The sequence below is a fragment of the Lepidochelys kempii genome, chromosome 6 (assembly GCF_965140265.1).
Source record: "Lepidochelys kempii isolate rLepKem1 chromosome 6, rLepKem1.hap2, whole genome shotgun sequence".
Classification (NCBI taxonomy): domain Eukaryota; kingdom Metazoa; phylum Chordata; order Testudines; family Cheloniidae; genus Lepidochelys; species Lepidochelys kempii.
The window spans coordinates 107,608,223-107,623,995 of NC_133261.1; the positions used below are offsets into that span (position 1 = coordinate 107,608,223).

At 40.7% G+C, this 15,773-nt stretch overlaps 1 protein-coding gene across 1 annotated transcript in view; it reads left to right on the top strand.

The window, feature by feature from the left end:
• VRK1 (VRK serine/threonine kinase 1) overlaps window positions 1-14,351 on the top strand; it is a 119,057-nt gene extending 104,706 nt beyond the window's left edge. Inside the window, exon 16 of the transcript XR_012159554.1 lies at window positions 14,094-14,351. The gene's annotated coding sequence lies outside the window, so the exon portion shown is untranslated. The remainder of the gene's footprint in view (window positions 1-14,093) is intronic.
• Window positions 14,352-15,773: the final 1,422 nt, after the last annotated feature.

Consider the following 15,773-nt stretch of genomic DNA (forward strand, 5'->3'; position numbering starts at 1 on the left):
AGCCATCTGGGTAAACCAAAAACTGCCCTTTCTGGAGTAAACAAAAGTCCAAGTCCTTTATCCAGTCTCTTCCCTGGTCACAGCCCTCCCTCAAGGATCTGTCGGTTTCTGCCCCCTGCTGGTCTCTTGGAGTTAGATGGGAGCTCCAGCCTGGAAGTCTTAAAGTCTGTCTACACTGCATTTTAAAACCTAGGGCAACAATTCTCAGAGCCTGGGTATACAGAATTGGGCTCACATTAAGGTGCTAAAAACAGCCATGTAGACATTGTGGCTCAGGGTCTGAAACCCACATCCTTCCTGGGCTTTAGAGCATCTATACTGCTGTGGGCCCTAAGATTCCCTGCTGCAGGATTTAAAATGCAGTGTAGATGTACTCTTCGACAAGAAAGCCACCATCGTTCTGATCAACAACTTTCCCTGTTTCTCTTCCACTAAGACTACTTCCTGTGCTCTGTCAAAGTCCACTGATTTCCCCTCTTGGAACCTGGCTCTCTCAAGCAAAAGCAACATCCCCTCTTTGGACTCCTTTATCCAGCCATCTGGCTCTCTTTTTAGGCCTCTTTCTAGGCCCTTTCTCTAGCTTCTTTAAAAGCTTTCCCAGGTTTTCTGAGGTCCTTGTCCTGAAGAGTCCCAGAGCTCTTATCCTTTTTCTTAGCCCCGCTGCCTCTCTCTGTTCTGATGGAATAGCTGCTTGTATACCCTGGCAGTCTTTCTCAGCATCCCTTGCTGAAAGGCCTTCCACGCCCATCAGTCTGGGGAACTTCACCTCCCAGAATTCCCCTGTTCTGGATTGAAACCTGGAACAGAGCCATGCTAGGTTAATGCCTCTCTTAAAGGATCAGAATATCCTGTTCAGCAAGTCACTTAACACCCCCACTCTGTTTCTTCATCTGTAAAATTCAGCAGCTGCAATTGTCCTACTTAAAAACTAATTAATGAACATAAGTACCAAGCAGCATTAGGGCCAGACAGAGCTTAGGATCTCCTGGCACCTAACATTATTCACTTTCCTCATCTAGTGTAGCATTTTGGAGAACCCACCTGTCTCTCCTCAACTCCCTCTCAAGTTTGATATTTATTTCAATAGAAGGGCTTTTCAAGTTGCAGCAAGTGATCTGCTACTTTGAAATTTTGTACAAATTGCTTTCCTTTTGCAACTGTTCCCCCATCTCTAGGACAGGTACACCGAGTCTAGCACCATCCTCCACAATTTTCATAGTGGATTTGCTCAGCTCTGCTTATAGCTCCCCATTTTCCCATTCACTAAGATAAGAAAAATAAATGAAAAAGATGAGGTTTAAAGTGGTAATGGTTACATGCAGGACAGGTGCCTGTGACTGGGGGAGGGGAAATAATTTCCATCTGATGGAGAGAGGACTATGCAATATGCACTGAAATACTCTTGTAAGGTAGGGAATCCTACCTTGAAGGCAATCTGACTTCTTGCAGGGTTTTTCACAGGCTCCTCCCTTGCACAGCATTATTCCGACTGCAGTTTTATCACCATAAACTGTTTAGACTGATACTGTGGGCATTTAGTTGAGAAACAGGCTTTAGTGTCAACAGTAGCATGATCCCGTATATCCTGTACCTTGAAATTGATGGGAGATGGCAGCAGGTTCAGCAGCATCATGCTATCAAAGCGCAGGGATCAGGCAAGCTTTCCCAACACTTACATGACTCAGCCCGAGGTGGTAACACTTATTAAGAGGACTGCGAAACACTCATGTGCAGGTTTCTGTGGTAACCATGGTGCTCTGTGTATAAAACTTGCCTTGGCAATAGAAAGAGTTGAAAATTAAACTCCCCTATTGCCATGAAAAAGAGAGAGAGAGAATTTACTTCCTTAAGAACTTTGGATAACACTCCATTACTTCTCCTTCCCACCTCACTTCTTCTCAGTGGATCCTTCTCCTAATGCCCCATACTTCCAAACAGGCGTAAAGCTGAATTATCAGCAGGCTCTGCCAAATTTAACACGTTCAGACCGAGACAGCACTTCCCTGACTGGGTCAAATTCTATTCTTTGTTTAACTCCAGGGAAATTCCATTTGACTTCAGAGTTTGATCCACTTTTTCTTACCAAAAAATGCCACTTTTTATTCTGTTGTGTTGCAGATCTAGCCATTTTCTGTTTGGGGAATGTGGAATCTATTTGGGTCATGGAAGATGGGGTGGGAGGAATACTCGGACATACCTGTTTCAGCACAATCTTGTTTCTTGGCCATGATAACATGAGAGAGATGATGTTGAACACTGGCTGCTCATGGTGCATTCCTTCCTGGTTGTTTTTCTTATTAAGTGGGAGTTGTGCTGAGTTACAGAAGCCTGGCCTACATCTAAAATTTAGGTCAACCTAGCTAAGTTGCTTAGGGTTATAGAAAATTTCCCACCCTGAGCACTGTAGTTAGGCCAGTCTAACTGCTGGTGTAGATGTGGGTAGGTAGATGGAAGGATTGTTCCATTGACCTAGATTCTGCCTCCGAGAGAGGCGGGTTACTTGCTTCAATGGAAATACCCCTTCTGTTAACGTAGGAAGTGTTACAACAGTGCTACAGCAGCCCAGCTGCCATGTTGTTGGTGTGCTGCTTTAGTGGTTGTAGTGTAGATGTACCCTCAGAGGACCCTGGATAAGGGGAAGGGAGAAAGAAGGGGCCTCTTCGCTTAAGGTGGTAGAGGGTGCTAGTGTAGGGATCAGCACTGCATATGAAGATGAAGGTTCTGGGTTGCATTTTATTTCTTCTGTTTGCTCATTTCTTCTCACCTCCACCTACTATCACAGTGAGAATTAATCTCAGGGAAGGTGATACAGGAGCAGGCAAGCTGCTCCCCGTTCTGCATAAAAAATAAAACCCAGAGATGAATGATCTGGAGATGTAGCATTTTTATCAGAGTTAAAGGTGTTTCTCCCCCCACCTCTTCCCCTTTTAGTGTGTGCGCAGGCTGTAAGAATAAAAATTTCAGATGTTATGGTGCTGTGTAGCCTCTCTGTGTATGTAGAAAAATTGGAGAATTAGGGGAGAGAATGAGCGAGTGGTGAAGCCTTGTATAAAAATGACAGATGCCCTGGTTTGAAAGGTGACAATTTACCTACTCAGTGAAATGGTTCTGTCAAGGCATCAGGAAATTTGGGGACTTGAATTCAGAAGGGATGCATTTGAAAATGCCGGCTGCCTTGAGCTCCTGAAGTAGCCTCTGAGCTCCAGAACTGACGTTTTGTAATTTTGCCTTATCTGCTTGGGTTTATCATGGTGGTAATAGGGATAATGACAGAGAGTCAGTCATTTCCACTTAGATGCCAGGTTTTAAGTAATAATAAGCTCACAGCAGGTTCGATTTGGTCTGCGCTGAGAGTACCTGGGGTTATTTTCCCTTTGCTTTCTTATGGTAAATTATCTCAGCCCACCAGGGCCAAGCTGATTTTCTAGCTGTAAAAACAGAGGAGACGAGCATGCAGCACGGCACTGCACACTTAGCTGCTTCCCCCTTTGTTGTTTCCTATATGATATTTAGGAAGAGAAAATTCCCTAAACTGCCCATTGCAGTTGGAAGCCAGGTCATAACAAAAAATGTAAACTCATAGTGGACTATCTCCCCCATACCCTTACCCCACACAGCCCTCCTCTGTAGTGCAGTCCCTAATGGGGACATTTAAAACCAGTGCTTATGATAATGCCCTTGTTCCCATGGACACCACGGCACTGCAGAACCAAGATTAATGGAGGACCATTGAGACCGGTCCTAAAAGATTGTCCCTCTTGTGTATTATGGTCTGTCATGCTGCATCCATTAGCAGAGGAGCAGAGGGGTCCTCATCGTGTTGGTATCTCTGGGACCAAATCGAGCTACTGCAAGATGGCATTTCCATAGCACATCAACAGATCATTTCACCACTGCTTAAGGCATCGTAAATTGGACTTATAGCTCAGCTGTTGGCATAAATAAGTCCCTTTGATAATTAGTGGAAGACGTTATGACACTCCAGGGTACAGGAGGGGACATTGGTACTGTCATTTTTTTCTCCAGCCCTGGCACCCTGGTGCCTCTGATCTTTCTGAAGATTCAGGGCACGCGCTCTTCATTACGGTTTGGGCACCAGGGACTTGTTTTTTTTGCAAGATTAATGAGCGCCACGGAAATTCTCCAGCGCATCTCGATAATTAAGTCTTTGTTTATCAAAAAACAAGTTATATTAGGAGCAGAAAATTCGCAGTAATTATTCATAATTCTAACAATTCAAGTATAGCTACCTCATTTGCCTGGGTAATTCTGCTTTTTAATTTCTTGCATACATTTGCATATTAATTTTGCCCGTCGGCTGCAGCAGGCTTTGACAGTTTGTTACTATGTGATGGTTTTCGCAGGGGTGCGACTCAGTTGGGTGGCATTTCGACTGGGTGCAATGATAAATTATGAATTTTCTAATTTGCTGCATAATGAAGTAACCCTTTCCAACCCAATTAAAAATAAAAAAGCACAGACAGTATCTTTTAAAAAATATTTCCCAGGTATTTCATCTCTCCTTTTGTTGTTGTTGTTCTGAAGGCTGCTGCTGCTTTTTTTTTTTTTTTTTTTTTTACTTAAAAAGCAGATGACTGCATTTGCAGCCTTTCAGAATGACTGTGCCTTTCCATACATCAAACATGATTCATGATTCATGTATCCCCAGACTGTATGCATGCTTTAAATTGGCCACTCCTCAACCCGCAGGGCAATCTGGGATGATAGGAAAGAAGTCCACGCTTCTTTTCTGAAGTCCAATTTGGGCTGGAGTGATCTGTGTCTGTCTGTGTGTCAGGGAACAGAGATTTCAAATGAGGGAAATAAATGCTGTGTATTTCTATTACATACTTACTCAAGAGGCTATGCTCGTATAAATTAACTGCTGAACTATAGTGTGGGCTCCTTCCTCATTTCTTAAAATGGTTATTGAAATAAAAGATATATATTTATTACCTCAGCATTGTAAAAAAGAAAACAATCTGTAGTGTCTTAATTTGTGGGTGAGAGGTAAGAGATTTTAGTTCACTGTTGGTAAGTGCATCAGTACATTTGGTAATTTTATGCCCCTAATGCGGTACTTAGAAAAACACAAGTATTGCTGGGTAGAATTTGTGGTGTTTCATTATACAACTGGAGACATGCAAAACGGTTTAGAAATACCATAGGCCTGATGCCATCCCGACTTTAAAGAATGTGAAATAACCCAGCCAATCTGTTTAGCATGATGCAAATACTGTAATTATACAATTATGCTGTATTTTTAATGTAAAGATTCCTATATATTTTGCTGTTCTTTTAAAATTCTACATTATGAAGGGATGAAGCTGTCATTGTATCAGAGGCTATACCACAACCATACAGCAACAGATCACAGAAGATTTTGACACTAATACACCACAACCAAAAGTAGAGAGCACACATCACTAATGCAAAATAACCACAAAAGTGCAGATCACATTGCATTAATTCAGTACATTCACGCAGCACATAACCATAATGCAATACAAGCATAGAGTCGTCTGTGCTCTTACAGCACAGCCTGGCAACACGTCACACAAGAAACTGACACCACATTGCACTAATATAATAAACAGCACAGCTACTCAAGCGCAATTTAGACAACATTACTATAATACACAGCACACAATATAAATCCAGCACAACCTCTCAACACAGAGTGCACAATGATATAACATTAGCATACCAGCTGAAACCAGACAACATTAATGTAACACATCCCTACACTACAGCGCAAACGACAATAATAATGAACAACTCTACAGCACAGTCACAAAAATATGCCAAAGTAGTGCACAATACATTTATACAACACTGTATCCTGCCCAGTGTTCTCACAGTACATTTCATAGCTGTACAGAACAAAGACTACAATGTTAATACAACTTACCATGATCACACAAAATTAATACAGCCCAAACACCTACAATAAAGCTAACACAGCAAAATGCAGACCATCACACAGAGTGCACACCCTTTCTATGCAATGCAGGCCAACAGTACACAATGGTGGTAATGAGTGAATAAGTGCACAAAATCAGCATCATACAACCGCAATGTGTTGAGTGGTACGACAGCAAAATCACACATGTTGCCACAACAGTTCACTAAAAGGAATAAATTGCAACACAAATGTGAGCACACAGTGTTGATATGTACAATTTACTAGAACTGGTCAAAAATGTTCCAGTGGATCCTTTTTCCATTGGAAAATGCTGTTTTATCAAAATCTAAACCTTCCATGTGTCAATTTCAATGAACCTTTGTGTGTTAAAAAAACCAAAATGAATAAAATTGAATGGAACATTTTGATATTATATAGCGAAATTATTTTTGTTTAGACATATATTTTATATTATAAAGAAATTAAAAAGTCAGCATTGCAAGAAAACTTAGATTTTATTGAAACAAAGCATTTTAATAGACCTGAAATATTTTTTTTGCAGAAAATTTCAAAATTTTGGGTTTTTTTCCCTGATTTGGAATATTTTTTTTAAATGTTGGAGTTTCCCATGGCACAGAAGTTCCAATTTCTGACAAGATCTTCTAATTACATTGCAAAAGGCCAGACACACTAATTCAGCACAACCCATGCTACAGCACCAGCAAAAATAATAAAGTACATCAACACAGCAAAGAATGCATGGTACTAATACAGCCCATCACAGCCTGCCCATTGCTAACACCACTCAGAGCTCGGAACGGTAAACTACAGACTTATGCAGCAGAGCACTACTACGTAAGAGTTGTACTCCATAATATAGCTATGCCAATATTCACAGCAGAAAATGTAACAATATTCATAAGGTAAAAATGTAATAGTGAGTATAGCTTACCGAACATAGTAATGATACACAGACGTGCATATCCAGCATAGATAGCCCAGCCGCACTTCAGTGGGGAAACACGAATATTGAGGGGTGCTGCAGCGTGGCGCACACCACATTAATCTATAATGGTTCCATGTTGCACACAGTATACAATCCCACCACACTGAAGAGCTGATGCCAAAGTGCATGAGGTGTACAGCAATAATGCTGCACCACTGGGTGCCATACGCAGAAGCCTTCAGAGACATGACAATCACACTATACAAACTAGACACTTGGTGAAACAAGATAACAACCATATAAAGTAAGGTGAATGAGCACCAAATGCATGCTAATAATGTGAGCTTGAGACCGAAAACATCACTATAACCTGGTAAAGAGCACGCTTAGTTCAGGACATTAATATTAATTTAAGCTGATGCATGTTAGGGTTTTCTTTAGAGCCCATCACGGTAGAATCTAAAGTGCTGCTCAGGTACCATAGGTGTGCATAGCAAGGTACCCTACCAGATTTCAGTGAGTTGTCTCTATTTCCCTGGTTTTACAAAGATCTGCTATTTATTATTCAAATGAATATAACACTAAACAAAGGAGAACTCATCCCAATCCATGGACAAGCTCTTAAAAACACATCTCATATGATAAACAGACTCCAGCAATTACCCACAGGAAAACTATCTCAGCAGCCCCAAGACTAAACCCAAATTTAATAGACTCCACTAACAAAATCACCACCACAGTCCCTACCTCACCCATTGTCCTGCGGGCTAGAGAGAAGATGTGCCTTGCAGCAAGCTTTAAAAATTGTTATGCACCAAAGGAGGAAGTGAATTTCAAAGGTACAAGGCCCAAATTGAGGAACCCCTGCCATAGCCCTTTCTTTTTTATATTAATGGGGCTCTAGCTGAGGGGACTGCAGGCTGCAACAGTGCCAGCATCACATTGGGGAAAGGGGGGGTGGGTCTTTGTCTTTGCTGCAAGGTTAACTTGAGTTATAACTCAGTTGTTGTCCCTAACTTGGACCCTGACCACCCTTAATTTGGGTGTGGTGGTACATTTAACTCAAGTTGGCTGGCTCCTCAAAAGTATAGGCTAATGCTCAAGTGAGCACAATTTGTTAGCTGCTAACGTTACTGCTCTGTGGTGTGGATGCAGACTAGTCCTTCAATGCCTTCCCATAATTTCTCTCATGTATGCCAAAAAGACAGACCGGTTTTCCCAGGATTCACTGGGAAAGAATTCATAGAGAGGCTCATCTTAATCCATCTCAAAGAACCATGAGCTGTACCCTGTGAATTCTTAGCGCCAAACATGAGTGAATACAGTCCCAGTGTGGAGGCAGCAGCTCGAATGTTATTTTGTAGCATGGTCACACTCTCACTTGCACTATACTAACTCAAGAGAAATAACTCGAGTGTAGATAACCTGAGTTAACTCTGCAGTGAAGACATGCCCTGTGAAGCACTAGTCGCATGTCATCTAGGATCAAACCAGCAGACAGGGTGGCGCTTTTCCCCACCCCCATCTATGGATAACCAAGAAGTTGCAAAAATTTCTTTCAGGTGAGGCCCTTACACCTAGTCCTTTGTCACCTTGAGGTTAGATTGCTACAACAGTCTTTACATGGAGTTATTTCAACATTTGACTCGGTGCTTCCTTGTTTGGAAAAGCCTTTCACCCACCTAATTCCCTGCCTCTCTGTCTGTACTACAGCTAGGCAAAATTTTCTGTCCAAAACATTTTTGGCAAAATATGCAGATTCAATGACACTTTGTGACTTCTTGTCAGTTTTCAGCTAATTGTTTCAGCTGGAAAAAACCAAAACAAATAAAAATGAAAAACCAAAACAACTCTGAAAATGCTGAAACATTTCATTTTGATACTTTTGAAACAAAATGTTCTGATTTTTGGGGGGCCCAGATGACTTTGTTTATAAATTTCCTTCAATTTTATTTTTTTTTAATAGAAAAATCACTAACCCCCCACCCCAGGATTGAAATCAGACAAACATTTTGGGGGGGTCAAAATAAACATAGCCCCAAACTATTTTTTCAACTTTTTGATTTACCAAAATCTTGAAAAATTTAATTTTCTGGTTGACCTAAAATATTTTTTTCCTAATTTTGTGGAAATGCCAGAGAACCAAATAATAATAATAATAATAATAATAAAAAAATCTGCTATTTGAAGAGCTCTAAACTTGATTGCTATAGCAGCTTCTCTGCTCTGTGAATCAATGTGTGTGTTTCAAAGAAGCTAAGTACATCATATTCCATTCATTTGAGAGAAAACTGTAACTTCTTTTGTCATTTGTCTGTTACCTCAATGTGTCTGTGTTTTACCTTCTATAAGAACTACATTTTAAAGTTTCATACTGGAGTCAAAACAAATAAGCTCTAGAGATGCAGTTGAAAAAAAAGCTGGCAAGAGCTTGTGTGTGCGTAAACTGAGGCATAGCATTGAAATGACTTGCCCAAGGTTGCCCAGAAAGACTGTGACAGAGCCAGGATTAGACCACAGGTCTCCTAACTCTTTCTTTCCTCCTCTAACCACAGTATGCTTGGCTTGGTTCTTAACCACAAGACCATATTTCTCCTCCGGAGGGTGGGCAGTCAGTAATTATTTTCTGGCCATTCAGTAATTCACTGAAGGGGCTAGAAGGATTGACTTGCTCACCTATCAGAGTGAGCAATGGTGAGGTTTCTGATATTTTCAAATCAAGCTTTTTCCCTGTAAAAATTGCCTAGGTACATCTTAAAAATTAAAATAAATCTTTCTTTAAAGGAAAGAATCCATTTCTTGTCTAGGGAGAGGGAGATCTGCCATAACAGTCCAGGGATCTGCATGTAAGACTTCAAATAAGACATAGTCACAAGTTCTTCTCCTGACTCTCTATGGGTAAGTTCCTTAGAAGGCTTAGTCCTTGAGATGCTGAGTGCCTCCTGCCAAATGCTGAGCATCTTTGATGTCCATTGATTTCAATTAGAGGTGAAGTTTCCATGCAAGAGGAGCCTACCATCTTGCCCATGTGGGCATTTCACCTTCTGCCTCAGTTTAGACATCAGTAAAAGGGGGGAAATACTCACCTTTCAGGGCTGTGGGAAGGGTTAGTTAAGCAACCCCGACGAGATAATTTGTGACACAAATGAAATTTTTTGCGGTCAAAATTTTTGGGGGGTTGCTGAAAAACCAAGAATTCTTTTTTATGAAAAGAGATTTTTTTCACAAAAAAATCCATTCAGTTAAAAAAGCCATTTTCCCATCAAAAAACATTTTGATAGAAAATTTTCCACCAGCTCTATTAACTAGAGTGTGTGTTTGTAAAGCAATTTCAATATGACAAGCAATGCATACATATTAATTATTATTAATAAAAGTATCAATCCTATGAGATCATTTCAAAATGATCAGGTGAAAAATATATGAGATGGTAAGAAGTTCAGAACTTAAAACTACAAATATGCAAAGAAATATTTATTATTTAACATGGACAGTTATTTTTCACTATTTAATATTAGAGCTGCAGATTTTACATCTCAAATCTAGAATTTCTTTAGAGCTTTGGCAGTATATTGATAAAAATGGTCACTTCTACATGTTATGAAAGAGATTGTGCTGGGTTTTATAGGAAATAAGGCAGTGCATGTTATCTGTGATGTTTTTCACTTTTTGACTAGCTCTGTTTCCATAAGGAAAAAAGATGCTCTGTTTTCCTTATATTTGATAAAGACAAACTGCATTTAATTTTCTGTAATGATCTGCAAAGACTGGCAACACACAGTAAAGTTTGTCAAAAGGATAATATGTGTTGACTTAACCCCCCTGTTAACAGGCTCAAGCCAGTTAATATGTTTGTGACACGGATGAAAATAATCATTTTATGCTGTTTAGGGGATCCATGAATAAAATATAGGGTACACAGTTAAAGGAATCAAGGAGAGGGACTGGGAAAAAAATCAAATCTGGTGTTTAAATAATTTCAGACTGAAAGCAAAGGGATTTGACTGCAGCTCCCCACTTCCCCAGCCATATTTGTATATTGTGGTTCAAAGTTTAAGATTCAGATAACACTCAGTATTCAAATTTGTCTTAAGCCATATGTGCAGGTGAGAAATTACAACATTTTGCACTAGTTAACATTCATTTTATTTGAAACTTCAAAAGCAGAACGGGCCTGCTAACATTCTGATCTTCACTTTACTCTTTAATAATATTACTTGAGATATTTTGAGTGGAGCTGATTTTAAAGTAAAGGTAGTTAACCAGATTTCAGACACCTTCCGAAACTAAACAAAACTTGTCACCCTCATGCCAAAGTCAGTCATGGTTAGGTTCTTTTTGCGGCATCCAGAGATCTTGTGTGTAGGAACAACATTCATTTTTATTACACTGGTAATTAGAACGCAATACAAATAATTGAATAGCAAGTAGGAAATATGATGTTCTAAATGTAGCTGTAACAATGCCCTGCTATGGTGATCAGATTTTGTTGATGTATTAGTGTATAAAAAGAATTGAGCACAAGGCTAGAAATAGACAATCCTATTATGCCATTTTTATATAAGATATAAACCTGAGCCTATGTACTAGCATCATGGGGCTAGCTTATTTCACGGCCTTATATTCTCAATGACCAATTCTGGAGGTAGTTATAAACCAGGGGAGTTATGTATTGAAGTTAAAGCTCAATAGGAATCTGAGCCATTGGGAACTAGACATCCCCACGCTGTGTAACTTCAGTAAATTATCTTTCTTTCCCACCCAGTTTGCTAAAAGTTTTGGAAGCCTATTGTTTCCTAGCCACTGATGATGTATTTTGAAGTAACCCTGTAATTTAGTACCCTGTCTTTATCAGCCCACAGTGCTTTTTGTTCTCCGCAAAAGCAAACTAGTGTTACTTGTTCACTAACCTAAAAGTAGTGGCAATATTGAGAGGAGAAACCAAGACAAACAAAACTGATTAGGGAGAGACTTGCTTTCACGAAACCTTTTCCTGTCACAGGGGGATGGATAACTAAAATAATGTTTCAATAATTTATGCAGTGTGCACATGAAAAAACATTGGAATTGTGAAATGAAGACAACGTATAAAGAGCAACTGAAGTTGATAACTGCTTTAATCAGTTCAGATGATAATTCTAAAATAAATTGGGAAATCACTCTTTCTCTCAGCTCATGAATGGCGATGGGACTTGAATGTATATTCTTATATTGTTCCCCAGAATTTCACTTCAGCTCCTGTCCTGGTGAGATTAAACCCACTGATGTTGGTGCTGGCTTTCTTTGGGGGGAAACTTAGCCTGCAGAACTGGCTATATAAAGACACTTATCACCAGGAATCTATGTGGTCTAGTGGTTAAAATGGAGTTTGAGGAGTCTGAGACTCTTGTGTCCCATTCCCAGCTCTGCTACTGACTATGGGTAACTCATTTAACCTTTCTGTGCCTCAGTTTACACATCTATAAAATGGGGATATTTAGCCACTTCACAAGAATGTCATGTGACATAAAGTGAATGTGTGTAAAGCACTTTAAAGTCTTTGGATGAAAACTGCTACATACCGTTAAATGATTTTTCAGACTTAAAGCATCAGCACCTTCTGTATCATGCTATTCTCTCTCATATTCCCATATCATCTGAATATGAAAACAAATATATTCTGCAACAAGGTAATAAAATATTGATTCTGTCCTAGGCAGCACTCGGGGGAGGAGGGAGAGAGGAACAGAGCAGGGTCACTTAAGGGCTGGCTAATTTCCAGAGTCTTTTGTGTGGGAGACTTGCTGTGCTGGGGGCAAGAGGCTGTTGGGACTTTTGAAACTGCAGTGTCTCTAATCCTCTCTTCAAGGGTTAAATTACAGACGGTTTCTGTCTCTGGAGTTCTCTCTTCAATGCAAACTCAGGGCTCCAAGATCTTGCAGGACTAATATCTGGGTCAAGAAGTGCAGTTTGTTTGTTTTTTTCTGTTCTGGCTTCTCTGTTCTGTGGTCCTGCTACGGACAGGGGCACATCTTCTGTGTCTCGTTCCCAGTGCTTTGAAGAGATCCCAGAGCAGCAGCAGCAGGCTCTGGGCATGTTGTGGGCTTGGGGAAGACGGGGCCCCAAAGCACAGGGCCCATGGAGGTGCATGTTCTCCACTATCTTAGAGACTGCAGAGGAAGTTGAAGCTTTTCTGTTTCTCTCCTCTCTCCCTGTCCTCCTCTCTTTGCTCCCTCCCTCTCCACCAGCCCCTTTGTCGACACTTGATCATTTACATCAAGTTGACATTCGCAGAGTTTACTCAGGGGTCTGTAATTGTATTCTTTCACCGGTTCTGCATTACCAACCATGAAAATGGAATCTTATCATCCCTGACCAATTTTTAATGTACAAAATGATTTGGCCGAGGTTCAAAGGGAGTCACAATTGAAATCAGGTGAATGATACATGTAGGGTTTTTTTCAGTTTCTCCGTGCCTTGATTTGATTTTTCTCGTATGGCATACAGGGAGAAGTAGCTTATTTTTTTTGTCTCTGCAAGCTATATAAATGTATATATACTGTGTGCATTATCTATCTATCTATCTATCTATCTATCTAATCATTTAAATTTACTTATTCACTGTGTGATGGATGACAGTGAAGTTTCCTATAATCTCTAAAAAGCAATCAAACAATTGGAACAAAAAGCAGGCTGATAGTGTTCTGGGATTAAGAGGACATTATTAAATGAACCTCCTTTGCCACATGAAAAGGGACCTCTAAGACAAAAATAAAAAATCAGGGCAGAGTAAATCACCAAGTTGGCACCATAAGAAATGGGGGTTGGGGGTGGCAGGGACCAATAGGGAATCCTCCTTACTGAAATACATACCATCGCCAAAGGAACAGAGCCCTCCTGCTATGAAGAGATGAAAGGGGAGTTCCTGATATCACATGTTGTTTGAATTTTTTTTTATCCTTTGGAAGTTTAGTGTTGTGAATAATATGGACACCAATAACTCAGTCATGCCCCTTCTTTTAAGACTAGTTACTGAAGATCAGGGAATCTGTGTCCTTGCGTAGCTCCTATAGCTGTATTATTGAAGTGCCTCACAAATGAATGAATTTATGCTTGTGACACCCGTCTGAGGTAGGGGAGTATTGTTGTCCCTATTTTATGGATTGCAACAGAGTGACAGAAAGCTGAAAGATGAAATTTTCAGACGTGGTCACTGATTTTGAGTGTTTGAGGTGAGAAACCTTGGGCCTCTCTTTTTTGCAGGTGCTGCTCACCCACTGCTCCTGTTGAGTACAATTGGATTTGTGAGTACTCAGAATTTCTGAAAATCAAGCCCAAGAGAAGTCAAGTTCCACTTCCACAACCAGTGTTCACTTTTGGACCAAGTGACTTGTCCAAGTGCACGCAAGGAGTCTGTGGTCATGCTGGGAGTTGAACCTAGATCTTCCCAGTCAAATACTTTGCTAGAAGGCCTACCAAGTCAGAGAATGCCAAATGGTGTAATAAAATGACTATATGCTTCGTGCGTGTGTATATGTTTGATGGGAACACCTATAGGACAGGGTGCCATAGAGGGGGATTTTTTCCTTAATATTCAGGGCAGATTGATGGAGGGCTGCTGTCTTACCCTAAGTGAGAGTATGGGGGGGAGAGGAGATTTCTAATGGGGGTCACACTAATCTTGAAGTGGTTTTGGGTTTTTTTTTGGAGGCGGGGAAGGAATCACTAACTATGCTAGTGCAAAGGGGCTCAAGGTGTCCCCTTTGAATAAGCCTTTCCTGGGGTGAGAGTGGTGTAAACAGCAAGATGCCATATCTGGTGCTGTCCATTTAATAAAAGGAAAAAAGGGATGTAGGATTAGAAGGTTCTGAGGCTGTTGGGAGAACAGTCCTTCTAAGATACCCTTAAGGTATCTTGGGAACCCAAACCTAAGACAGAATAAAGAGAAATGCTCTCCAGGACCTGGTTTCCCTAGAGGGTCTGATGAGCAGGCAAAAGACTCTGAGCTAGGTTTGGTGTTGTCTCCTACGGCACAGCCCAGGAGGAGAGGAGACAGTTTTACACCTCATTTGTGCTGCCTAGATTCTGGTTGGCTGCAGGGCCTAAAACAAGGCTGTTCTATCTTGCAGTGACCTTACTTGGGCCTTGTGTGAACTGCTCTGCAGCTCAGAATTCCCAGAGTGCCAAGAACAACAAACGCACCTATATACTAGGAGCTGCGAAGGTGCAGCATTGGGCTGCTTACATTGTCCCAGTCACTGGCTTACTCTCCCATGTCTGTTGCTGCCTCCATACAGCTCTGATATGCCACTGCAGTTGCATATAGGGTCAGGAGCAGGGTCCAGAATGTGATCCACTGAGCGTAGAGAAGAGCAAATATGTTACAGGAGCATCCTTGGGGTCCGTCAGAGTTAGGATTTATCCTGGGGCAAGATGTGAAAAGTCACAGGCAGAAACAGCTCTGAGTAAACCAACTTGGCATTACCTGAGCCAGCCAATCAGAAATCAAATAAATAAAAATGCAGGACTGCCCCAGTCTCAAAAAATGTACTCTCTTTAAAAAATGAAAGTTGAAACTCAACCCTAATCACTTGCCTCCAGGGGCTGGAGCTTTATAAAAATATCAAATATTGCAAGGCTTGCAATAAAATTGTGCAGATTGTGAACACTGAAATGTATACAATGAATGCCAAAAAAATAATTGCTGGGACTGCAACATTAAAAGCCAGAACAAAAACCACCACCTCAGCTACATTCCTCAAAACTCTGAGGGGCGACGGGAGAGTGAGACTCCTGTGTAGCGATATCTTCAAAGAAGCAGAATTCCGGGTAAATAATTTCCCTCCTTTGAGCTACCAGATACCATCATCACAGGATTCCCACTTTTGGAGAGTAAGTAGCTTGAGGGATATCCTAAAATAAGAAGTAATGAGAGCTCAGAGT